Source organism: Meriones unguiculatus, chromosome 4, assembly GCF_030254825.1.
Source record: "Meriones unguiculatus strain TT.TT164.6M chromosome 4, Bangor_MerUng_6.1, whole genome shotgun sequence".
In the NCBI taxonomy this organism is placed as follows: domain Eukaryota; kingdom Metazoa; phylum Chordata; class Mammalia; order Rodentia; family Muridae; genus Meriones; species Meriones unguiculatus.
In genome coordinates, this window is record NC_083352.1 from 25819497 (window position 1) to 25844620 (window position 25124).

Consider the following 25124-nt stretch of genomic DNA (forward strand, 5'->3'; position numbering starts at 1 on the left):
CAGCACGGTGTTGCGACCAGCCAATGTGGCATTCTGCTTTCAGGGCTAGACTGGGCGCAGGCAATCCAAGCGCCTTCAGGTTGCACATACCTGGCGAAATACCTAGAATTAGCTCCCAAGAGATGGGAGTTTCTCTTTGTGAGGGCAGCCCTCTCTTCCATGGTTCTAGTTTTCTTAACCACCTGTTTTTCTTTTTTGGTGAAAGGATATTGATGTTTCCCTACAGACTTGGAGAAAAAAAAAAGCCTTGGTTTTATTCATTTTTTCCCCCTCTGAATGAGGGGAAGCTTTTTAAAATGAACATACTGAACAGCAAATTATCATCCCATTAAGCGCTTAAAATTATAGACAGCTGAGCCAAACACGCTACCCACACTTCCCTCTCCCCTAGATCCAGCCTTACGCGCAGCTACGCATTCCAGATGATCAATTTGCTTAGCTGTGATGGTAATTTACAAGCCCCCGTGTTTTGCTTCGCAACGGGTTCTCAGATTTCGTTCCGGAGTGGTAGGCTCGGCTGCAAGCACTCTGGCAAGAAGTCTTGCACTTGGGGCTGTTAGTGTGGTTCGGGGACTGGATGTCCAACGATGCTGGGTATCAGAAAGGAGTCCTCATTATCGGTTGCTGCCACTTTGCAATGGTGGCCTCGGGGTCTGCTGTTGCTCTCCCACCACCACCACCACCACCACCACCACCACCACCACCACCACCACCACCACCGCTGCTCTGTATAACGCCTCTCCACGTGAAACGTCAGCACCATCCACTATGAGCAACCACGGAGGGGAGAGCTACGCTACCGGACCATTAATCACGTAATGAATTAATTCAACATCTACTGACCACCCACTGTATTGTGGGTATTGTGCCAAGCACCGTGCATTAAAAAAAAAAAAAAAATGGTAGAGAAGCAATCACCTCCCCCACCCCCCCCTCACGGAGCTCATGGTATGGCTAGAAACAGATGTATAAACACAGAAGAGGAGAGAAATGGCCTGTAGTGGAATAGGGGACCATATTGAAGGTAGCACCATATTGGCGGGACAGACCACAAGAACCGCTTCCAGCCAGTGCTTTCTCCAGCCCGGCGGTCAACAGGCAAGGCTTTGCAATTGTGAGTATTCGGTGAATTGCGCTCAGGACGGGCTGAGTCTCCAGGAATTCCAGCTCCCGTCCCCGCTGCTGCTCACCTACACAGTCCACTCCGTACAAACTGGACCTACACAAACGCTTCAGCCTGTGTGTTGCGCTGCCCCCTTCGGTGTTCGCTGTTTGGAGGCCTCCTCCCTGCTGCTTTGCCAATGCTGGGCATCTTACCAGTGCTTCAAGGTCAGGCTCACCTCGCTCGAGGCTCCTGCACTGCTACGAGGCGACATTCGATTCGCAATGCAGATCAACACGCGTGTGGCCTTGACAGTGGACTCCCCAGATCCTCACAGTCTCCCCCCCCCAGAACACCACATTCATTTTTCACTGATGGCTTTCTTTCTGAATAGGAACTATTTATATTTTCATTAGGTTTTTCTTCCCGATTTATTTGTTTGCACATGTGTGTGTATGTGGGCATAGGCGTATCATGGAGGGCTCATGTGGAGGTCAGAGTTCAATGTGCAGCCGTGGGTTCTCACCTTTTGCCGTGTAGCCGCCCGGGTACTGGACTCAGGTTGTGAGGCTTGGGGGTAAGTGCCTTTATCGGCTGAACTATCTTCCCAGACAGGAGCAATTTGATACAAGGTGAGAGATTCGGTTTGATTTTTTCTGGTGCATTCCTAACAGGACTCTCATCATTCAAGTAGTAGGAAATATTGGTAAGCTTAGTACTTTTTCTCCTTGATTGGAGAAAAGGGGTGTGTGCACTGGGGACAGGCAGGCAGGAAAACAAAAAACTTTGCTTTTTGAATTCTGTCCTTTTAGGGCAGAAATAGTTTGAACAATTTTATATGAGGCCAGGTGAAAAGAGGAGAGTTTACCTCACAACAGATACATGGCTTTAAATCCTGGGAATTTTTGTCATCAACCCAACTTACACAATGGTCGCAGGAAGACCCTTAAACCAACTGGACAGAGCTTTTTTGCCTGGTGTTTAGCTGAAGAGACATGGACAGTGAAGGCAGGGTCCAGGTGGTTAACAGATGTGATTTTGAGTGTTGAGATCATGAGGTACAGGTCACGCTTCTGGGATTTTGCAACCTTTGCTTCAATTTGTGTTGTGATTATGGAGTGATAGCATTTGATACGTCAAAAGGAGATGTTAATTCCGTTGTATAACGGTGCTATAGTTTGGATATTAAATGCCTCTGAGTTTTATATGGCAGGGCCTGGTTTCTAGTGAGGTCATAGTGGGGGATTGTGCAGTCTCCAAGAGATGATACCTCGTGAGAAGACTGGAGGTCACGAGGGAGCGCCCACAGAGCGGGGGGGGGGCAGTGGGACTCCAGCCTCTTCCTCCTCTCTTGCTCCCTGGATGTGAGGTGAGAGGCCATAAGAGCAATCAGTCACGGACCGAAGTGCTGAAACTCTGAGCCTAGGAAGGCTTTTCCCTTTCTGCTTATTATCTCAAGTGTCTGCTACAATGATGGTGCTGGTGACGAGAATGGATACAGTTTTTAGCTTAAGAGTTGTTGGAAATTCTAGGAAAAGGTGAGAGAAACAAAAATCCCAAAGGACTGAAAGCAAAGCACAGAGGCAGACTGATTATCTTTAGTTCGCTGGGCGGTAGCAGGTGGTCACTGGAGTCAGCAGGTGTGCCCAGGCCCTGTACCGAATCATCTCCATCTGGCCCTTTGGTGATGTTATATCCCAAGAGAGTCCTGGAGAGAAACCCCGAAAATGCCAAAATAAGGTCAATACTTCAAATCTATTGTTATTTATTTATTTAATTTTTTTTTTTAATTTTCTCATTTATTTTTATGTTAGATATTTTATCTGTCTGTATGTCTGGGCACCCTCTGTGTCTGGTGCTTTTGGAGGCTAGAAGAGGGCGCTAGATCCCTTAGACCTGGAGTTACAGACATGAGCCACCATGTGGATTCTGGGAACTGAACCCACAGCCTTTGGAAGAGCAGCCAGTGCTCTTTAGCACTAAGCCGTTTCTCCAGCCCTCAAACCTCTAACTGTTGATAACAACACAACAAAACGAACAAACAACCCCAAACCGTAGGATTGGTTTTATTGGCAATTATAAGTAGATGCGTTTGAGATGGTTTCTGGGGGGCTCAATGGGAGGTGATGGTCACCATCATACCCGTTTCTCATCGCTCTAGGCAATTGTCTGGGAGAAGTTAGGAAGAAGAAGTTCACCTCAGTCTGCAGTGTCAGCCCATTGTCACTGAGCTCCATGGTTTCTGGGCTGTGGTGAAATAGTCAGGGAGCACATGGAGCAGGAGGCTGCTCACGTCATGGTGTCCAGGAAGCTGAGAGAAAAGGGAGAGGCTGAGGATAAGATATCCCTTCCAGGCTGTGCCCATAGTTAGCTGCTTCCTCCAAAGGACACCAGACTTCCTAGCTTCTACTACCCTCCAATGCTGCCAGCAAATTATGAACCCATAAATGGATCGGTCCACTGCTGAGGACCTCACGATCCAATCCCTTTTCAAAAGCCCCTCTATGGACATCCAAAGCTTTAAAACATGGCTCTATTAGGGGGCCATAAATATGAAGTAAAATGTGCCTCTGTATGTGTGTGTGGCATGTTGCACACACGTCTATGTGGAGGCCAGAAGTTAGATATTGGACACCTTACTCTATTGCTTTTCATCTTATGTTTCGAGACAGGGTCACTCCCTGAAGCTGAAGCTTTGCCAGTTTAGAATAAGCTGGCTGGCCAGTGAAGCCATGGGCTTCTTCCTTCTCTGCCTCCTCGGTGCTGGGATTTCAGGCCCTCAGCACTGTGTCTGGCTCATCATGTGGGTGCTGGGGATGCAAACTCAGTTCTGCCCAAACTGCCTTGGGCAGAAAGCGTTTCACTGACTGAGCCATTTCCCCAGTCCCTGATTCCTCCTGTCTATTGATAATTCTAGTCCCAGATGGAATGCTCTCCTGGAAGAAACTGGAGACATTAGCCTTGGAGCCTCCAAAGCCAATGAATGAGGGTGGCGCAGTCATGCTGAGAACTGGGTGTCCACATCTCCTTTTAAAATCATGATCAGAGTTATTTATTTATTTATTTTTTCAGTCTGCAAGAGTTGGCAATTCTTTTGGCATGGCATGGTCTTAGGGAACTTTTGAAAATCAGCTGCATTTTCTTATAAAAAAACAATATTTGAGATTCGGAGTTGTTTTAATCAGCTTAGAATATACTCTGGAAAAGGGGGATACAAGCCTGGACCATACCATCATAGCTATTTAATAGATGATTACACTTGCAGGCAGGAAAATCATTAGGCAGTGATGGCTAGGATGAATCACAACATTAAGTGAAATACAAAACAAGTCATATAGTTTTTATTGGATTGCAAGGCAGAGACGGAGAGAAGCTGAAAATTTGTCCAAACTTGATTAGAGAAATAAAATTTCAGACAGAGGAGTGATGGACGATGTGGTTGATTAACTTTGGTCCCTGTGGGAGCTGAATGTCTTCAGAGAATGCATCCTGGCATTTCAGAGCTGGAGGGAGTTCAGGCATTTAATCCAGCTGTTTGTCTATTCAGCTGACAAAGGGAAGGCTTAAAGGGATAAAGCATTTGACAAAGGTCTCAGCAGCTAATAATAGCCAGTGTTTCAACTTGAATCCCACACTGATTATTGGAAAGCTTGAGGCAATTTGATGTATTGCCACGTGCACCTCACAGACAGATCTGCCTGCAATATGTGCTTAATAAATATTTATCAGGCTGTAGGAATGCATGTTCTTGTGCATCCTGAGTTACTCTGTCAGGCACAAATAGCCTCTGTACTGGTTACTATTCCATTTAGGGTTTATAGTTCCAGAGGGATAGACCATACTTTCTAACTTCCTAGTCAGGGAGACAGGACAGCGAGTGGCAGACAAGAGCAGGAACCTGAGGCTCAGGTCTTAAACTGAGAGTGTGACGCAGAAGGGGTTAATTAGAAATGGTGCAAGGCTTTGAATTCTCAAAGCCTGCCCCAGGAAAATACTCCTTCCAACACGGCTACACTTTTTAAATCTTCCCAAACAGCACCCACCAACTGAGGACCAAGTATTCAAATACTGAGACTGCAGAGCAACTGCATTAATCAGGGTTCTCGGAGGAACAGAACCCACAGAATATATGTATGTATACATACATACACATATGCACATATATATACCTACACACATTTATTAGAGTGACTTACAGGCTGTGGCCCAGCTAGTTCAGCCATGGCTATCTGCCAATGGAAATTGCAAGAATCCAGTAGGTGTTCCGTCCATGAGGCTGGGCCTCCCAGCTGTTCTTCAGTACACTCCATAATCCAGAAGAAGTATGTGCTAATGCCAGCAAAGAATGGGCTTGCCAGTGTGCACGAGAGCAAGCAGGCAAAGAGCGCACATTTCCTTCTTCCTTGTCCTTTATAATAGGCTGCCAGCAGAAGCCATGGCCCAGGTTAAAGGTGGCTCTTCCCACCCCAAAAGATCCAGATTAAAAGTCTTCCCATTTCACATGATTTGATTAAGAAAAAAAAAAAATCCCACACAAGCATACCTAGCTGCTTGGCTTTTAGTTAGTTCCGGATGTAGCTATGATGACAGACAAGAATGGCCATCACAGGAACACTCTAACTCAACCCGTCGTATCCTCCCTCCTTTCTTAAGATAAAGTGATGGCGCTGAGCCTGGGTGGTGCACCTCTTGGCTTTCAAAGCTCCCAATGTCCACGGTGCCTACTTTGTTTTGGTTCTGTGTGCCTAACATATCACCACCACACACCTGAACTTCTGCTCCAAGAGGCAATGAGGAAAGAAGAGCTCTCTCCCTACCCCATCTCTATCATCTGGTCCTAGGTTACCTATCCAGAGGCCAGAGACACTCTCTTCTGAGCCACAAGCCTGAGAAATTGCAGTTATATTTCTTTCTGTGTCCTTCGTCAGTGATAACTTTAAGGATGTCTTAGGCCAGGGTCCCGGAGTTTTTCCTGCAACCTCTCTGGACACTGAGAGCGTAATTTTCCCCGTCACTCACCTCACCACTGCTCTTTTCCCATTAGATTGGGATGAAGTTTTCCTGTCTCTGGAGCAAGGTTAAAATTTATCACATTCTCTTGCAATCTTCCAGTCCCAGAGATAATTAACATATGGTCACTCTTTGGACATATGTGGAATAATTGTTATGGGTTAGCATGTGAGCAGGCCTAACTCAGTGACTGGTTAATTTCTTTTTTGTTTGGGAACTAATTGTGTGTTCTCTACTGTTTACTGACACATCTTGATAGGGGACTCTTGACAGGGAAGTGAGAAGGAGGTTACCTTTCCGTTTTCAACACTTTATCATCTTTGTTCTTATAAAAGTGGTTTATTTACAGAGAGTTTTCATGCTGATTTTTTATTTTTATTTTTTTTTGTGGTTCAAGGTGTTTTGTTATCTTTGGAAGCTCCCTGAGTCTCCAGAAATGCATATTGGAATGTAAAAGAGCTACAGTTTCCCAAAAATGTAACACCTTCTGCCATAGCAATCCAACAAAGTTCTGAGGTTTTGGTATCTGCTTGGAGATGAAGGGTTGGATAAGGAGCTGTTAGAAGCCATCTTCTAGTAGGTGGAACAGGAGACTTTCCGGGATGTATTCAAGTTTGTGACAGTAATACAGCTCTCTCCCAAAGTTTGCTTCTCCTTGCCAAAGCTGCCCTGTGCCATCTCAATGAGTAATTCTGACAACATTAAGAATGAACTGAACTTCAGATACTGGACTAGGTGAGAGATATTTAAAATTGATTAATAGCCTGCCTTACACACACTGTAGGCACAAATTGATTTCAGATCTAATTCAATCTAATTTGAAACGTAAATGAATAAAGCTTTGTGAATCCAGTTGACCATTTCATGACCTTGGAGTAGACAAAGATTTTCTTCTTAAGTGGTACTTAAAAAGGACAAGTAATGAATAAAAGAAAACGATTGTGCTGCATTAAGATTAAAATATTTTGTTCATCAGAAGACTTTAGAAAGAGAATGAAAAGATAGGTGAAAAAGAAGGGAAAAGGTGGTTGGCTCACATACTACATTATTATCTATATCTTCTATTTATTATCTATCATCTCTTATCATCTATCATCTTTATCTCTATATTTACCTATCATTTATCTGTCATCTCTCTATCTATAAAATATCCACTTATACCTCTCTACCTTGATAGGTCATCTACATTTTACAAAGAACTCTAATCTAGAAATATAAAGAACTCATATATCAATATGAAAAAGAGAAATACAACAGAAAAGCGAGCAAATCTTTTATTAGAAACTTCAAAAAGGAATAGGTCAATTCACTCAACTCTTTGAGAAGGTCCAACTGATACTGTAGACATGACTAAAATGGCTAAAGTGCAATGCACGCAAAATGCCAAGGGCTGGCAAGGATGTAGCGCTACAACTGTTGTCTTCATGTGCTGTTCATGAAGCACATATTTAATGTGGAAAACATTTTAAAAAACTATTGGATATTGTCTGTGCCAGTGGGGAAATGCTAAAATCTAACTCAGACACTTCAGTGTCAGGTGAATATGTATGCCAACATAGAGTGTATGCATGAGTCATTGTAATGACTTAAGTGAATGGAAACGAGGGAAAGAAGAAAGAGGGATAGGCAGATCTTTTGAGACCTTTGGCTGTTTTGTGTTGGAGAGATGGGGCAGCAGAAAGGGAACTCAAGTTGAAGAAGGGGCCTTGGTAGGGGGGACATGACAGAATGATGGAGGTCAGTGATGTAAGAGACATTAGACTTAGCTAATGACATAAGTTCCCAGATGAGAAGAGATTTTTATCAAACACTTGAGTAAATCAATAGATAATCTACATTCCCACTGAGGAAGGAATGAGAATTGATGTAAATGATAGATAATCTTGTTCTTAGGCATATGGAGGACGTTGAGACAGAGTCTCCCTCTGTAGCTCAGGCTGGCCCTGAACTTGAGATGCTTTGAAATGACAGGTGTATAACGCCATGCATTGCTAGGCAATAGTTAAGCTTGTCTGACAACCTGGTTGGGCTGAGGAGCACCCAGAGTAGCAGAGCACACTCCTGTGTGTCACAAGTAAATGAGCTTTGAATGTGGTTGGCACCACTCAACAGAATGAGTGAAAAGGGGAGGTAGGAAGACACCCAGGCGTTCTCCGCCTCCTGCTGCCATGATGTGGATACATCTGCCCCGCCTACCCGGCTGCAATGAACCCTAAAGCCTCAGCGACTGGTTCAAAACAACTCTTTCCTCTTGTACTGTATTTAACAACTTTACACCGAGAAGATATGTGTTAGCTGTATGTTGACAGTTTTTGAAGAAGCTTTCTGGGGCGCAGCAAGAGGATAGCTGTCTTGCAAAAAAAATATGGCCAAAGGGAAATAGGTTGGGGTCTGAAAGCAATGAGAGGTGAGGTTTGGGAACCGCAGCTACAGAAGAATAGGTGGCAGAACTCAGAAACAGGCTTGAACACAAGTAAGACAGGTGGCTCTTGAAGAGCTGCAGGCTCTGGAAGCAATAATGCATAACCCAATGCTGTGCTTCAGAGAATGGAGAGCTCCAGAAGAAAGAGGAGGCAGGATTGAAGGGATCATTGCCTACTAGAATTTTCCCAAATTAACTCACAACTATGAGTGCTGACCCGGAAGCACTTATGAAGGCAGTATGACCTCCGAGAGCAGGGTATGGCATATGCAGTTCCGTGTGGTGGGTGAGAGAAAGCATTTCCATGAGTGAGATCGTAAGTGGTGATCAGGAGTTTCATGAGTGGTGTGGTTCCAGGGAGATCTCTGCATTCCCTCAGGTCTCTGTCTACAGTAGTATCTTGGACAGCTCTCTCTGGAGAGGGAAAGACAGAGGCAGAAGGGAATATACCTATGTGTATATGACTAGAAATATGTGTTTATGTACATGGATAAGCACACACACGGTACATCTGTATGCATTATAAATATATAAGTGCATTCACATCCTCCTTTGAGTTCCCAGTCCACATAAACCCCTCAACAGTGAGTCTACCTCAGAGGTAAAGGAAACAGAGTCTCAGTTAGGTTAAGCGTTTTAGGTGATTGATGGAGCGGTCGGTGGGGTCAAGGTTTGAGCTGGGCCTTGTGCCTCATCTAGGGTAAGCATTAAAAAAAAATGTCGAGTGTGCATCTGAACCTATTTCTCTACATCTTTTCAGTGTTTTATAGTTCATGGGGCGTAGGACCCAGATTTTTTTTTTTTAACCATGTACTGCACATATACCTTAAAGTGGTTTTAAAAGGAAAATCAAGCCACCGGCCCCCAGTCTCCCCTTCTACAAATACCCCTGTCCGGAAGGAAGTGAAAAGAATCAGCTGTCCCCTAACCTGCCATAAGTTTACTGACCTGCGGATGTAAGAAGTGGTATGAATGCCTAATCCTCACCATTCATCACTACAAATGAATAGGGACACTGCCATATTCTGACATGCCAAAGGGGCTCAGCTTGAATGAATTGCACGGGTGTTAATGAAAGGGACGTTTCTGCAGGGCGGTCTCTCAAAATGGCTCTGCTCTGGGACTCTGGGCTAAGCGGCCTCTTGGTGCTGAATTTTTTTGGGGGGGGTGGTGGTGCTGGAAATGGTTTACAAGCTGATGGAGCAGGGGTGTCTGCAGCCATGCTCAGATGCATTCCCATTCACCCTCTTCCTGAATCAGCCAGGGGTTTTATTGCCACTTAGAAAAACCTGCTATTCTGCAAATTGTACAGTGAACCCTTAATGATTTCTCAAACAAGAATGAGGTAATCTTCACAGTAATTTAAAGTATTTCAGAGGTCAAGAGGGAAGCTTATAGTTTCCTTTATCACAGACAAAATTGACTTTCCTAGTCAATCATTTAAGCAAGAAACTACATATATTATGCATATTATCACAAAGAAATCTTTTTTTTTTTTTGTATGCATGTTTCTTCTTGTAGGTGCTTTGGGTATTCACGGAAGGCAGGAAAGGGACCAGATGGCTTATTATTAGAAACAGATCATTAATTTAGACATGCTACCCCCTTCCTCTATTCTGTCTTTGGATCTATCAGGAAAACCAGTAATTGACTATCTGGGGCGGGGGGCGGGGAGGAAATTGACGCTTTTGAAATAGCTGACTGAATAAAGGGCAAGAGCTCCTCCTCCCTTGGATGACCAGATGTATGCTTTGTTATAGGTTTATATTGAAACTATTAGCTCTGGGGCAAAGCGTGATGTGTTGCTGCAAATAAGGGAATTTCTTAGATGGGGATTTGAATGTATCTTGTTGGTTTAACGTGTCTCTCCAAGAGGGAGGTATAGATAGATCAGAGATCTTTAAAAAAAGAAAGAAAGAAAAAGAAAAACATTCTTCTTGAAAAAAAATATATTTTAAATAAAAGTCTGTGTTAACCAGGTCACATTTAGGGCTCATCTTGTCAGACTTTTAAAGGCAGAACTATAGTACCTGTTTGCGGGGCAAGTTGTTCAACACCTCTAAATAATGGTATTTAGAAACAAAATTGCTGGAAGTGCTTTGGGGCATTACACGATTGTGAGAAGGGCATGGAGGTTTCAGGTGTTGTCAAGACAGAAAGTGACGATGCCCTGGGAGATGAAGTTCCGGTAACCCCTCGTGCTCCCATCGGTAGCTGCACCCAAAGGTTCAGAGTTCGCATGAACATTATCCTTCCAAATCCTTTCACTTACAGAAGTCGAATAGTGGTGAGGCGGGTGGGTTCAACAGGGTCTGGAGGTGAGGAAGTCAAGCCATTGGTGTACCCTTTGGCCAAGGGTTTTTATTTTATTTTATTAAGTAGAGCTAGACAGGAGGGGTCTTGGTTAACGGTACTAACCATTTCCCAAACCCTTTCTCTTGTGTTAACCTCAACTAGCAGGCAAGCGAAACAAATTCTGAGAAAACATTTAAGAAGCCAGATTCCCAGTTCCCTGAGGGAGAGTGACTGTCGCTTGGGTAGCTGAGGGAAGGAGCAGAGGCGGATGAAGGCAGTGCTCATTTTGCCTACTGTCCAGCTTATCAATAACCTAAAAGATGAATCTTATAAGGGGAATATGTTCACAGGTGACAATATCTTTCAAGGATAGCCTGATCTGCATAATGAGTTGCTAGGTGGCAGGGCCTTGTCTCAAAACAGTCAAGCAAGCAAACAGACAAGCAAATAGAGGTATAATGGGTGGCCTGGGCACACAGTCAGAGACTTCATGGCTTTGCCTGGGATACAGGTTGAGAAAATGTGGTTCATCGTGGGGAATGTGACTGGCCATCCGACACTGAACACTTTCCATTCAACACCCACTCAGGACCAAGTGAAGGGTCAGTGTTTTAACCAGTTTGAGGTTGTTTCTAAGTTTCTGAAAAACATTGTTTCCATAGAGACCATGTGTGTGAGGGTGTTACCCACAGAAATATTCTGCTTGGCTGTGTGGCCTCTGACACCAGTGATCACAGCAAGCTGCCAGAGGCCAGTGAAACCCAGGGCTTCAGAGGGGCTAGGACAACACTGTAGAAAAATACCTCAGCAAGTCCCTTCTTGCCCTCCCACTCAGCTCTCAGTGAAGAAAGACGACTTGGGAGGGCTTCCTGAACCGTGAACCATCTGTGTGTGTAGGTGCCGCTCTGTCATCTCGGGATGCCGGTGACAAACCAGCCTTCGCCTGCTTGCCTCTGAAGATCCTTCAGATGCAAAAGGCTCTGTCCACCCACGCGTGACTCTCCTCCCTCACCATTTGTTCTGGCGGGGGCATGGAGATGACAGTTCTTACGGGTTGGGACCTAATCATGGTCACTTATCTAGAGCAGCTAGTTTCCTATATTAGAATGAGGTTTTTTTATCTTGGGGAGAATCTGCCTGTGTTGGATCAGCCATACGTGTGAGCTTGAGTGGGCAAGGCTGGAACCCCTCATTCACATTTGTCTGAACCAAGGGCAGGCCTCTGAGTAGGTGGTAGCTGAGGGGGAGCTATTTGCATTTCTGACCTGCTGCATGCCTTTGCTGAATGAAATTCATATAATTACTACACACCATGACTTCCTCTAGAGTTGTATCCGTTCTGGTTGGCTCTTTTTCTTTTTTCTCTTCCTCCACTTCATCAGTATCCAATTAATTAACAGTTGTCATGGTGACTGTTGCCATGACAGCATAAAATTCTCCCAAAGGGCTTCTCATTCATATTCTAATGAAATAACATGTACATAGCTGGGCGGCTGGAAAAAGTGGTGAGGAGAACTCCAGAAGAACGGAAGAGCAAGAGAAAAGGCTGCTCTGCCTGTTGCCAACCGTTGGTTGCAGCCGGCCTGTCCTTAGTGAGACTGGCTCTATTGCTCTTTCTTATTTTTCCTATAGATATGCCCAGTACCTCCTAGGGCTAATACTATTACTTGGCAAAACAGCCCTACCCTGATTAGGAGTGGACAAGCTCCTTGTCCTAGGTCAGAGGTGGGGGACGTACTGATTTTCTTTGACTGTTTGGCCTGCTGACCTTGCAGGTAGGATTTCTGATGGGTTCTCTTAAGGGCAAATAAAGAAAGCAGAACAGCCACTGGCAGTTTCCACTCTCAAAAAGATAGCATCAGTCACCTGTCCACACATAATTCCGTAAAAAAATTCAAGATTTCTTGGCTTTCCTTGCATGTCCCTGTTCAATGTTTATTATGGTTTAAATGTGCAACGTCCCTTACAGGCTGGGTTTGGGGAATTTTAGGAGATAGGACTTATCTAGAGAAGGCAGGTTTCTGGAGACTGCAGGTCCTAAGGGGTATCTTGTCCCCTGGTCCCTTCCTGTTCCTCTCTCGTTTCCTGTCTGCCAAGCTGTAAGAACTTCTTTTGCTACACATTCCCAGGCACGTGAGGCTAAGGGACCAGAGACTGATCAGCCTGAAACTCTGAGCCGAACAGAGCTTTCTTCCGATAAGTTGTTTCTGTTGGTGTTTACTCACAGAGATGCAAAATCAGCCAGCACAATGTCTAACTATATGTACTCCTTCTTTCTGTTCCTACGGAAAGGATGAGAACTTCCGCGAGCCCCTCCAACCACGTGCCTTTTACCCTTGTAGCCCACTGCCTTTTTCTAATTCTAATACTTCAAAGGCTGGCCAAACCTCAGCTTCATAGCCTGTCCTGTTCACCTCTTGTCTGAAGGCCTGATCGGCTCCCAGACACACACTCCACACTGCTGTTGCATTTCTGAATCAGTTTTAGTGCAATCTTTGATATCTTAGCAGGGCTCTAGAGCAATGGCCTCCAAACTTGAGTGTGCATGGAACCCACTCCGGGAGCTTGTGAAATAGTTATCTTTCAGCATCCTCCTTGGAACTAAGCTCAGTAGGTCTGGGGTCCAGGCCAGCCTCCTGCGTCTCTGTCCAACCAACGCCCTGAGTTCTTGTGGCACAGATAGTTCACGGGCTCCATTGTGAATGACCCTGGCCGAATGTGAAGCCCAGATAGCCTGGTGTAGAAAGCCTGCTGCATTCTGTGTCTTTATCTTTTCTCCTTGTGATGATTCTCCCTCAGATCTTCCACCCCAGTGTTCAGAGTCTTTAGCATGTAAACTTGGCTTTTATTTGGTATGCTGATTTTGTGTGTGTGTGTGTGTGTGTGTGTGGAGACCTAAGAGGACAGTTTGCAGAGGCTGGTTCTCTCCTTCCATCCTACAGGTCTTGGGGACTGCCCAGGTCCTTACTTAGGCTTACCCACCGAGCTGTCTCTCTCTCCAGCCTCATTTCTTCTTGTTTCCTATACATGTGACATGCAACTCTAGCTGCAAGCCTCTGATCGGTGCCCCCGTTTGTCTGAGCAGCATCCATCGCAGATCCTGCTTGGAGTTCTCCGCAGCCCACTGTTGCCTCCTTGGAGCCTTCCAGTCTCCCTCTCAAATAAAAGCCATTTCTTTCCCTGTGTTCCCTAGCATTTTCTGAGGCCCACACTTACCTTTACCACATTTAACTTTCCTTCTATTTAAGGATCTGCATTTGTTGTTGTTTCTTGAAGATTCAGGGCTGTTGTGTAAACTAAATTTTCATCCTTGCTCCTTTGGGAACTAAGATGCCTGAATCTCTCTCAGATGCTGTTGTATATCTGCAAAACACTGCGATTAATATCATATCATCTGTGGCCTGCAACCTTTCACAAAGGGTGGGAGCGTTCTCTGGAGGCCCATCACTCACCATCCCAGGCAAGTTCCAGCTGATATCAGGAGCCAACAGCTAAGGAAACACACACACACACACACAATGTTTAAAAGGTTCAATATAGCTTGAAGAGTCCATTATTTGTACGAATTATTTTCTCAAAAGATCAATGGTAGGTAGGTGCAGTTAGGTATGGGTGGGAGACATTACTTTAGTCTTCTGTCATCCACAACCATTCTCCATGAGTCCCCTCACTTCCTCATCCTGGGACTGATGTTAGGATTCTACACATCCCTCTTCCTCCAGTAGGTTCGGGGAAGGCTTAAGCTGCCTGACCAGTCCAGGGCCAAAGGGAACCAGTCTACACACCTGCTTGCTGCTGCACCTTGAGCCTGGGCTGGCTCCCAGGGGAATGACAGGCTCTTGGCCAGTCCTGCAGCTGGGCCTGCCACCTTTCTGTCAGCCGTAGCTGGCTGCCGAGAGGGCTGCAGTTTGGGTGAGACTATTCAGCTCCCAGTATTCTTTCTTACAGGGGAGAAAGGTGTACAGCTTACTGGGAAGGGATAACAGCCGACCCTTGGGACAAGCTAAGCCATGGGCACCGTATTGCCCTATGTTTTGTGCCTTCAGTGAACTTTGCTTAGGCTCTGAACTCTCCCCATGGCTCACAACACTTGGCTTCTCTCCGTCTTTTATTAGAAAGTTGGCTTGATGAGAATTTTGCTTTTGTGGTCCAGACAGACCCTTCGGTCTGCTTATTTACATTCTTTCCCTAGGCGCCTTTAGCAGCCTTGGCACATTATGAGTCTGATTTACATGGCAATCCCAATCATTCAGATTATCCAAAAGACAGTGTCCCACCGTGGGCTTCCTAGGGTCACTGAGGTCCCACACCAGTCCTTGAAGAATCAGCCCATTTTTTTTTTCCTCTCTGTAGACATAATCTAGCTGCTCTGGGCATCACACAGCCTCTCTCACGCCCAGTTTATTTAGTCACGTCTGTCTTTCCTCTACTGTCTCCCAGGCTCTGGTAATCCAATCATGTCTCTAATTTGATCCAGTTCATCAGGAACTGATTTCCCCATGTTGCCATTGTCTCAAGGAGGGGTGGGTAGTTCTATTACTCAGTTTCTCTGTTTCTCTGGCACTCACATTGATCTCATCTGCCCCTGTATCTCACAGTCTTACAAATAGGACTACAAGAGGCATTCTCATTGCTTGTGTAAAAGTATTTTCTAAAAAGAAACCCTCCCCTACCAGTGGACATGGGGAGGGGCATGCGTGGAGAAAGGGGAGGAAGGGAGGGATTGGGAGGGGAGGAGGGAGAGAACTAGAGGGGGGATACAAAGTAAATAAAGTGTAATTAAAAATAAAATAAAATCAAAATAAAAAAACGTATTTTCTAACTGAAGCAGTTCGAAGGCAGAGTATTCCCTGACGATGATAGTTCCTTGCACAGGGCCATTATTAAGGCTCCCACCCACACTTTGCCCTCCTCCGTATTAAAGATGGGACCCAAACTGTTGTCTTTTCTCATGCCTACCCTAATCTCTCCTTCCTCACTCTGCTTCTTTTCATGGACTCCGCATTTTGGAGCTCTTTTCCATGGATTTAGTTTGTGCTCTGTTTTCCGTACATACCCCCATGGCAAGAAAAGCTAAGTCAGTGCCTCAATGCATCCTCCCCACCTTTCCTGCCAGTTCATAGGTTACTGCAGAGGATAGGATAGTATCCACAGGTCTTACTATAATTCCTCCCTTACTTGCTCACGTTCATGCCTGGTAGAGAGCGCAGCCTCTGCTGCGTAAAAACAAAGTAATCATATGTGATAGTGGTATACCCTCTCATCTTCTTAATCATCTAGCATTTCTTCATGGTACAGACATCCAGCGGCAGCTTTTTGAGATACTCAGCTTGTAAATGCTATCTATAGTCATCCTAGACTCTCGGGCAAATCCAGGAGAGATTTTCCTGAGAGTCACTCAGCCAGGCAGAACCAGGCTTCGAACTCCAAAGCCTGGGAAGAGAGATACCCTTCACATTTCATCCTCATTCGCTGGGGAACTGGCTGTGTGGGCGAGGGAGCTTACCGTGCAAGCACGAGGAGCCGGGTACTGATTTTTAGTACGTTTGTATAAATCTGGGTGTGGCCATATATACCTGTGACCCCAGTGCTGGGAGGCAGACTAGGAGGATCCCAGAGGCTTGCTGGATTCTGAACACCACATACAGTGCTGTTTCAAGAGGGAAAGTCTGTCTTGTAGTTGCTTGTTACAGCAAATCCTTTGACATTGGCCCAAGTCAAGGAGTTTGAACTAAGCCAGTTCTTATGGATCTACGTGCTTGTGACCTCCACCATCAGTCAACATTTGTATCCACATCTGGGAGGTTATGTGCAAATCAGATGTGGTGTCAGAAGGGAATTTCAGTCTAGTACTTGGTAATTAGCTCAAAAAAGAATATTTGGAGTGGATTCCATGGCACCAGGCAGCTGATGCAGGGAGATGCTGCTTTGCCTAATTTTCGTAAGTGGTTTCTGGGTAACCTCACCCTCAGACCCCTTGTCAAACACAGCCCTGCCAGAATCCTTAGAGGAATGAAGCAAAGCAAGCAGTTAACCCCGTACGTTCTGTTTAGAGGAGCGTTTGGGTGGCAGCTGAAGCCACGCCTGTTCCACCAGGCGCTCTCTGATGATTTGCTTTGCCCGGGAGTCTAGAAGTCAGGGAGCCATCTGTCCTGGAAGCATCTGAAGTCAGTGGGGGTGAGGCGGGAGGGAGGCACCTGCAGTTGACGTGAGGCACCGCCAACACCCCACTTCCTCACCTTCCAGCCACACCACAAAGCTACTAACCCCATCCCTGGACAGCCAGCCTTTGGCAGTGGTTGGAGCTTTGTTCCCTTTGAGCTTCTTGGGGAGGGGTAACTCTTCACTCACTGGTCCCGGGAAATAGTGGGGTGCTGAAGGAGAGAGAAGCCCCTCCCCGTGCACATGATGGGTCTTTGTAAATCCTCACACAGTCTGGCTATGTCGCTCCGGTGGACCTGCTGCTGGCTGCCAACCTGGCCACATGCCCTGCATGGGGCGGGGGTGGGGGGAGCTGTGAAAAACTCATCTCCTGGATGATTCATCACTCTCGCTTCCTGCTTCACTACCAGGCTCCCCACCCCCACGTCACGGAGCCATCAGCGGGACTACCAGGGCGTTGGATCCCGAAGAGGTGGAAGTCAGACAGCGGAATTATTAAATCCCATGTCAATTCTAATTAATGCAGCAAGCCACCTGGATATTTAGCAACTGGAAACAAAATCAATTTGAGTTCTGAAATTTAATTTACATACAGCTGGTGTGATAAATTGGTAACACACTGTTAGGTAGCCCACTTCTCTGTAGTTGAGGGAAAGAATTCTCTTTCTCATTATTATCTGGGTACTTTATAAATTCTGAAATTAATCCAGAGCTGTTGGCCTCACCAGAAAGAGCACGATCGTAGAATGGCTTGAAAATGTCAATTCCCACTGTAGCTTGGGTATGAAAAGAAAATGTAATTTCTGTATTTTTGTTTATAGCTGGTTTAGTTTAATTCCTGATCTGCCATACTCCATCCTACCCCCAGTGGGAAGAAAAAAAAAATAAAACCAAAAAAACTAAATGTCTAATTTGGTTTGAGTTGAATGTTTGATTTGATCCTTTAAACAGAGCTTTCTAGGGAAGTCTCAGACTTCTAGGGGGAAAAAAAATGACTTGAATCTCAGATTGCCTTCCTCTGCTGCTGGCTGGGTCTCTTTCTCAGTGACATCTGCCAGGGAGTGGGGACTGTGGCTATGGACCTCTTGGTACAGGGGCTGTGGCCTCAGGCTGATCTCTCGTTTCTTGCCTCAGGAGCTGGGCTACTCTCCTGGGCCCAGTAGCATACATCTCTCCTGCCTGTGTTCTGGACCTCTGTGGCTATGGTCACTGAACGTTGTCCCTGCTGTTCTGGACAGGTTCCAGCTTTTCATCATCGGTGCCAGGTGAGAAGATGACTTGGAAAAGAGAAACCGCAGGGTTGTGGTCCATCGCTTCTTCCTACTTTGCTAAGCTGATCAGCCCGGGTTAGAATCTGGCAGCACGTAGTCCTTTTCCAGGAAAGATAATGTCTTCCTGTACTCTGTTAGGCTTTCTAACCTATTGCCAAACTCTGGGATGGAGGTGGAGACATGCCTCTAGGAGGCTCCGCTTCTTTCTCTGTAATTTCCCCCTCAACCTTCCAAGGTGAAAAAGGGAGGAGTCTTTCTTTCACCCCCTGTAAAACGGACTGCTTTTTCCACCAGGCAAGTGTTCTGGCGTTCCTGCTTCATTTATAAAGGGGACATATGGATTTAAAAGTCCCTCAAAGACCACGCGTAGAAGGCCCAGTTTCTAGCCTCTGGCACTATTGGAAGGGGGTGGACCTTTACACGGTGGAGCTGGGTGAGAGAAAGTTAGGGTGCTGAAGAGAAGCGCTTGAGGGGCCGTTTCCTTTTCTTCTTGTCGAGGTGAGCAGTCTGCTCTGCTACACGCCTTGTGCCATTCTCTTCGCTGAAAGACAATATGACCAACGGACCACAATCTGAGACTTCGGGAACTGTGAGCCAAAACAAACTTTCCTTCTGAGTTGCTCAGCTCGGGTACTTTCTCAGAGTTGTAGAAAGCCATCCAGCACGGCATACAATCCAAGTGTCAGTTGGATTTTTGTGTATCGGCGCTATCTGCCTTCAGTCCTCGAGGGTTTAGGGACATTGCTATACCCCTAGCAATCCTCGATGACTTAAAGGGAGGAAGGAGGTAGAAAAGGGTCAAGACAGTGCTCATTTTGGACAAGGTCTCACTTGTCCAATATAGCCCAGATGACCAGGAACCTGCGACCATCCTGCCTCAGCTTCTGGAGTACAGCAGGTGCCACCGTGCGTAGCTAGAGCTGTGAACCCAGGGCAGTAGCTTGGCTCCAAGGGTAATGTTTTGTGGCAAAATTCTAGGTTTCTTTTAAAAATGTTGACATTATGATTGAATTACAATATTTCTCCTTTTCCTTTCTCCCTCCAGACTTTCCCATATGCACCTCTCTGCTTTCTGTCAAATTCTTGGCCTCCTCCCCACTAATTGTTATTGCAAGCATATATCCATATTTATGTATATACACATGCAATAACAATTAATATAACTCATTAAGTCCCTAAATATAACCTGTTCAGATCATATAATGTTACTTGTATGTATGTTTTTAGGGCTGACTGGTACCATAATCTAACTTTTGAATGTCACAAACTAATTATTACTCCTCCCGTTCTTTTTGGTTTCATTCTGAAAAAGCCTGCTGCTTTCAGGCACACAGAAATCCCTGGATGCCTTGAGCAATCTAAGGTGACATCAATGTATTCTGAAACTCAGAAGCACACATGAGTGACTGTCATTGCAATCTCTGTCCAGAAGATCATAGGCTGGATTAGAGTTCACAGAATGTGGTCATTTCATCAACAGCATTTAGAAAATATCAATAATGTGTGTGTGTGTGTGTGTGTGTGTGTGTGTGTGTGTGTGTGTGTGTGAGAGAGAGAGAGAGAGAGAGAGAGAGAGAATAAGTTAGTTGAGTTAGTTGTCACACATCCGAAAGAGAGAGGTCCATTGTAGGCTAAACAGCCTGGAATAAGACTAAAGATGTAAAATTATATTCACAGATTAGAATATCTGTGATTATATTCACAGATAGAACACAAAAATCTTCGTAGTTCAAAGGTCACAAAAAGGCAAGTGGGATTTAGCAGTTTCAATTTAAATATAGGAATTCTGAGAGAATATGTAGAAAACAATGTTTAGATTTAAACTCAGCCAGGATACTATTTCAAAAAGTAACAAATTGGGCATCGGGTTTGAAGACAAAGTGCTTATTCCTACACAGACAAAGCAAAATGGAAGTGTCGGGAGGCTTTGCTGAGAGGGAAGCCAGGTTGGTGAGATGAAAGGAGGGCTGTGTGAGTGTAGGGTGTGGCATTGTGAAAACGACTTCTGCTTAGAAATCAGAGCTTCCTCTGAACCATCACAGATGGGCTGTGGGATTCAGTTAGCTCCTTTACCCCACACGCTTCAGGTGCCTTCTCATTTAAAAGGAGTTGGTAGAGGTTCTGTCAGGCCCCTTCCAGGCAGGGGACCTTGGTACAGACTGTGAGAGTAGAGGAGGTGATGAAAACAGCACCGATGTGGGATTCCTCTGTCCATTGCACACAGTGAACCGGAGCCCAGGAGAGCAGTGGTCCAGGCATAAAGTGATGTTGAGGGATGCTGTATGTCACGAGCTGAATAATGATCTCCAAACATTATGTCTAAGTCCCGATTGTTGGAAGCCATATTGCAGCTTAAAGGGAAAACCAGGACTTGTCAAAGTGATTACGTTAAGGATTTTTGAAGTGAGATTAAGTGAGTAGGCCCTAATTGCCATCTTCACTGCAGATATGATGTGATCTACTCATATCCTTACGCTCAGCCGCCATGCTCTCCCTGCCATGATGGTCTATCTCCCTTCGTACACCATGAGCCAGGATAACCCTTTCTTTCCTGAAGCTGCTACCGCCTGATGCTTTGCTAAGCGGTGTGAAAAGTAGGGGCTGTAGAATTTCATCTTTGTAAGAACGGTGAGTTCTAAGACCTTGGTGTTCATGGGGGTTCAGACACTTGTTGAGGATTGAGCTGTGCTCTGTGTACATCCACATGGCATCACTGTGAGCCACAGAGTTTTGGGTCAATTAAAAAATAATTTATCTTGAAGTCACAGAGAGAGACAGACAGACACACAGTGGGTGCAGAGTCACAAAATTAAGCAACATATTCGAGCAAAATAAGCTCACTTTCCTTCCTTCCAATTTCCAGATCTACTCTCCAGACTGTGCTTTCAGCTCTGCAGGTTTTAGTTTCTGGTCACCTGCTCTTATGCACTTGTAATAGAACACCGTGGCAGAACTTCATGGCAGAGGAGATTTTTCACCTCACAGCAGGCACAAAGCATAAAGCAAGGGTCCAGGGGCAAGAAACAGCCCTCATGGACCATCTTCTGTGACATACTTACTCCTTCCATGTAGGTCCCAACTTCTAAGTTTCCAGAACTTCCCCTATGAACACAATAAGATGAGGACAGACCCTTTAACATATGAGCTTTGTGGGGTGGGATCTCATGGTAAACCATCCTCTCTACAAGCCTGTGTTGGGCCTTCTCCAGGATTATAGGGTGTCATGTGGTATACCCTGAATGGAGTGGACTGAGTTCTTGGATAACTCCAAGAGGACATCTGCAGGGTAAGAGATGGGCTCCTGGATTCAGTGACAGAGCCAGGAATCTTGCTCCTGGTTGTATCACGCTGCATGACCCAGGGCAGGTTTGATAGGTCCCCAACATATTTAGTTGTCTTGTTTTGGGATTGCTGTCCAAAGGACAACCAGTGACATCTTCAGAGGTCCAACCAAAGCACCCTGCAGAACAATGCGCCATTATCTCAGAAGCCAGAAGGACAAACTTTCCAGAATCTTCCTTTCCTCTTCTTCCCTTGCATTTGGAGAAGGGATTTAAATGAGAGAGGGGAAGCTAAATGTACCTCAGTCCATGTGGAAATCAGTAGCGTAAACTGCCCCTACCCAAGGGAAAAGTTTATTATCTGAGGACGGTTTTCTAATCAGTAACTGGGGAGTGGTTCCTGACAACATGACCAAGTCTAAAGACAAGTCTAGAGAGTGCCAGGTTTTCATCAAGGTAGGGATAAGAGGACGTTTCCCTCATTGAATATCTTCTTTAACAGTCAACTTCTTTATTTCAAGATGATTATGGTTATTCATGAAACTGTAAGTAATCATATACCAAGAACCCAATGCACATCTTTCCACTAACCCCTTCCAAAACTACAATTCAGTATCACTTGTTGGACATTGATGATGATACAAAAGAGATACAGAAAATTGCCCCATTATCTCCTCCTTTGCCATTGGCAACTACAGTTCTGCTTTTCCTTTATAGAATTTGGTATTTCATGAACTTTTATACATGAAATTATGTGACAGGTAAGGCATCGGGATTTTTATCTTTTGACTCTTTGGTAAAAGGCCTATCCAAGTTGTTGTATTATTACTTTTCTTTAATTGCAGAATAGTATTCCGTAGTATGGAATACTACTATTCTGATTAACGATTCACCCATCCAAGGGCATTTTTAACCGTTTCCGTGCTATCCTGAATGAAATAGCTATTAACATTTGTACCCACGTGTTTGCATGTGCCTGGTTACATTACATTTCTCTGGGATAAATGCCTAGGATGTAGTAGTGTATTAGAGTTCTCCAAAGGAGCAGAACTGACAAAATGAATATAGATAGTGAAGGGGGATTTATTAGACTGGTGATCTGGGTAGGTCAGCAATGGCTGTCACACACTAGAGAGGGGTGAGGAGCCTGTAGCTGTTGAGTCCTGAGGTTGGATGTCTCTGTGGTCCCAATCTGGCACTGAGGGCCTGGAGGATTCCCAGAGAGTGGCTGTTGTTCAGCCTGTGTTGGAACCCTGAAGAAGTAGGTCCTAATGGCTGTGAAGGAATGTGGCAGCAACAGGACAGACGGACTTGGCAGGGAGAGTAAGGGCAAGCAAGTAAAAAGCAAAGTTTCTTTCTCCCTTGTTCTTGTCTCCAGGCTGTCACCAGAAGGTGTGGCCCAGATTTCAGATGGGTCTCCCTGTTTCAAGCAAGCGATTATAAAATTCCCTCACGGCAGTGCCCAGCAACTTGGATTGAGTTGACTCCAGCTGTAGTCAACCAGCCAGCCAGGGTTCACCATCACAGATAGTTGCACGCCTTGTCTTTTAAGTTGCTGCACAGCTTTCCCAGGGTAGCTGTAGCATTTTCCTCCCTGCCAACAACGCATCAGTGTTTCAGTTTCTCTCTGCATGTATTTTAAGAGACAGTGCGACATAACCACGAACTTACCTTTGTTGGCATACCCTAGGCGGCACTGCTCTGATTCTGAAAATAGCAGCTGAGTTGTCTGAACCATTCAAAAGCAGCGGGATCCTGCTGGCTGCCCTGGCCTGGCCCCCAGCAGTGGTGTGGTCCTAGGACCCAGCCAAAAGACACCCCTCCCAGAGGTTTCCCTGTCTATAAGTCAAGGCCATGGAAGTGTCTTTGGATTTGAGCTACTTTTTCCATTGTGGATGCAAGGGACTCTTTTTTTTTTTTTTTTGTCCAAGCATAGAACTATGAAAAGCCCCAGCTACATGGAGGGCTAGAAGTGGCAACACAGAAAATCTTTTTGTTTTCTGACACCCAAGAGCCAGATGGAGGAGCCAAGCTGGGAATGGGAAGGAGGAGTGCAGCTAGGATCAAAGCCAGGAAGGGGGTGGCTTTCCCAAGAAAATCCCATGCCGTTGCTGAGGGGGAATGGTGCTCTCCATCAGAGCAATAGAAAGCTCAATTACCCGTCAAAATGGTTTATCCTGGAACCATGTGTCCAAATGTCTCCGTTCAACCCCACCTCCTGTCCTGTGACCATTATCAGTGATGGCTGGTCTCAACTTGATTAAAAAGTGCCTAAGGCATTTGTAAAGCACACCCTTGAATGTGTCTACAAAGATTCTATCTAACGAAAGGTTTTCTCTGTGGACTAAAATTTTGTAGACTGTTGGGAGGTGATAGAAATGTAGAAGGGAAGGTCTGAGTGGAAACAGGTTACAGGAAACAGGAAACGGGAATTCTTCATGGCTACCTCTTGCTTTTCTTTCTCCCGATTACGACTCTGTTCTACTTCTTGTCCACCATGATGTCAGTCATTTTGCCACACCCTTCTGGCCACAATGGTCTGATATCTTAGACACAATGAGGCAAAATCATCCTTCCCTTTAACTTGCTTTCTCAGGGGTTGGGTCACAACTTTGCAAAACTAATTATAAACTCTCTATTGCAAATTAGACAAGTTACTTTGACTTTCCCACTTCTCAGAGCTCTTCTTTCTGAAATAAGGTTGCTCATAGCAGCTTAGGAATTTACAATGAGGGTGAAAGGGGATAGTGAATGTAATGTTCCCAGAATGGCGGTTCACAAATTTGCCTACAAATTGGAATTACCTGGAGATCTTTAAGAAGCTCCAAAGCCTTGGTCCATTTTCTGGGATTGAGGTTATTGATACTGGCCTATAAGGTAAACCATAAAAGATTCCTAGGTAAAATATTGGGTTCAGTTGTGTTCGCCCAGCTAAAATCCATGGCCTTCCCCAAACTTCAGAAAATACTGTTAGTTGGAAATATAATAGCGTCATTGCAGGTTGTAATTAGTTAAGAATAGCTTAAGTTAGTGCTAACTCATCACTAGCAAAAGAAAAAGAGTTATAGGCAGATTGTGTATCGACAAAACAAAGTGTAGAGATACAGAGTGCTGTAAAGGAAGCAGAGATGGAGTGATGCCTCTTCAAGCTGACACATGCCGAGGATGTCTAGCTAGGAGGGAGGCAGGAGCCTTCCCTTCCTCAGAGCCTTTCTGTTATCTTGGAGTTGTGAGAGTTTGCACACAACCTTCACCACCCGAGTTCAGATCCCAGCACCAATGAAAGCAGCCAGGTGTGATCTCTCACGCGTCTATAACCTCAGTGCTGTGGGAGCCAGTCAGAAAGAGTTTTGGGGCTTGCTGGCTACCAGCCTAACCAAAATCTGCGAATTTCAGGTTCAGGAAGAAAGCCTTCCTGAAGGGAATAAGGCAGAGAGTCATGGAGAAGGACACCTGGCACCCTCAAGCCTCCACGTATTCAAACACAGGTGATCACACTTGGATCTAGTCACATAAGCCTCTCTCTCTTCATCTCTGTCTGTTTGTCTCTCCAAGATAAGGTCACTTTGATTTTGGAATTA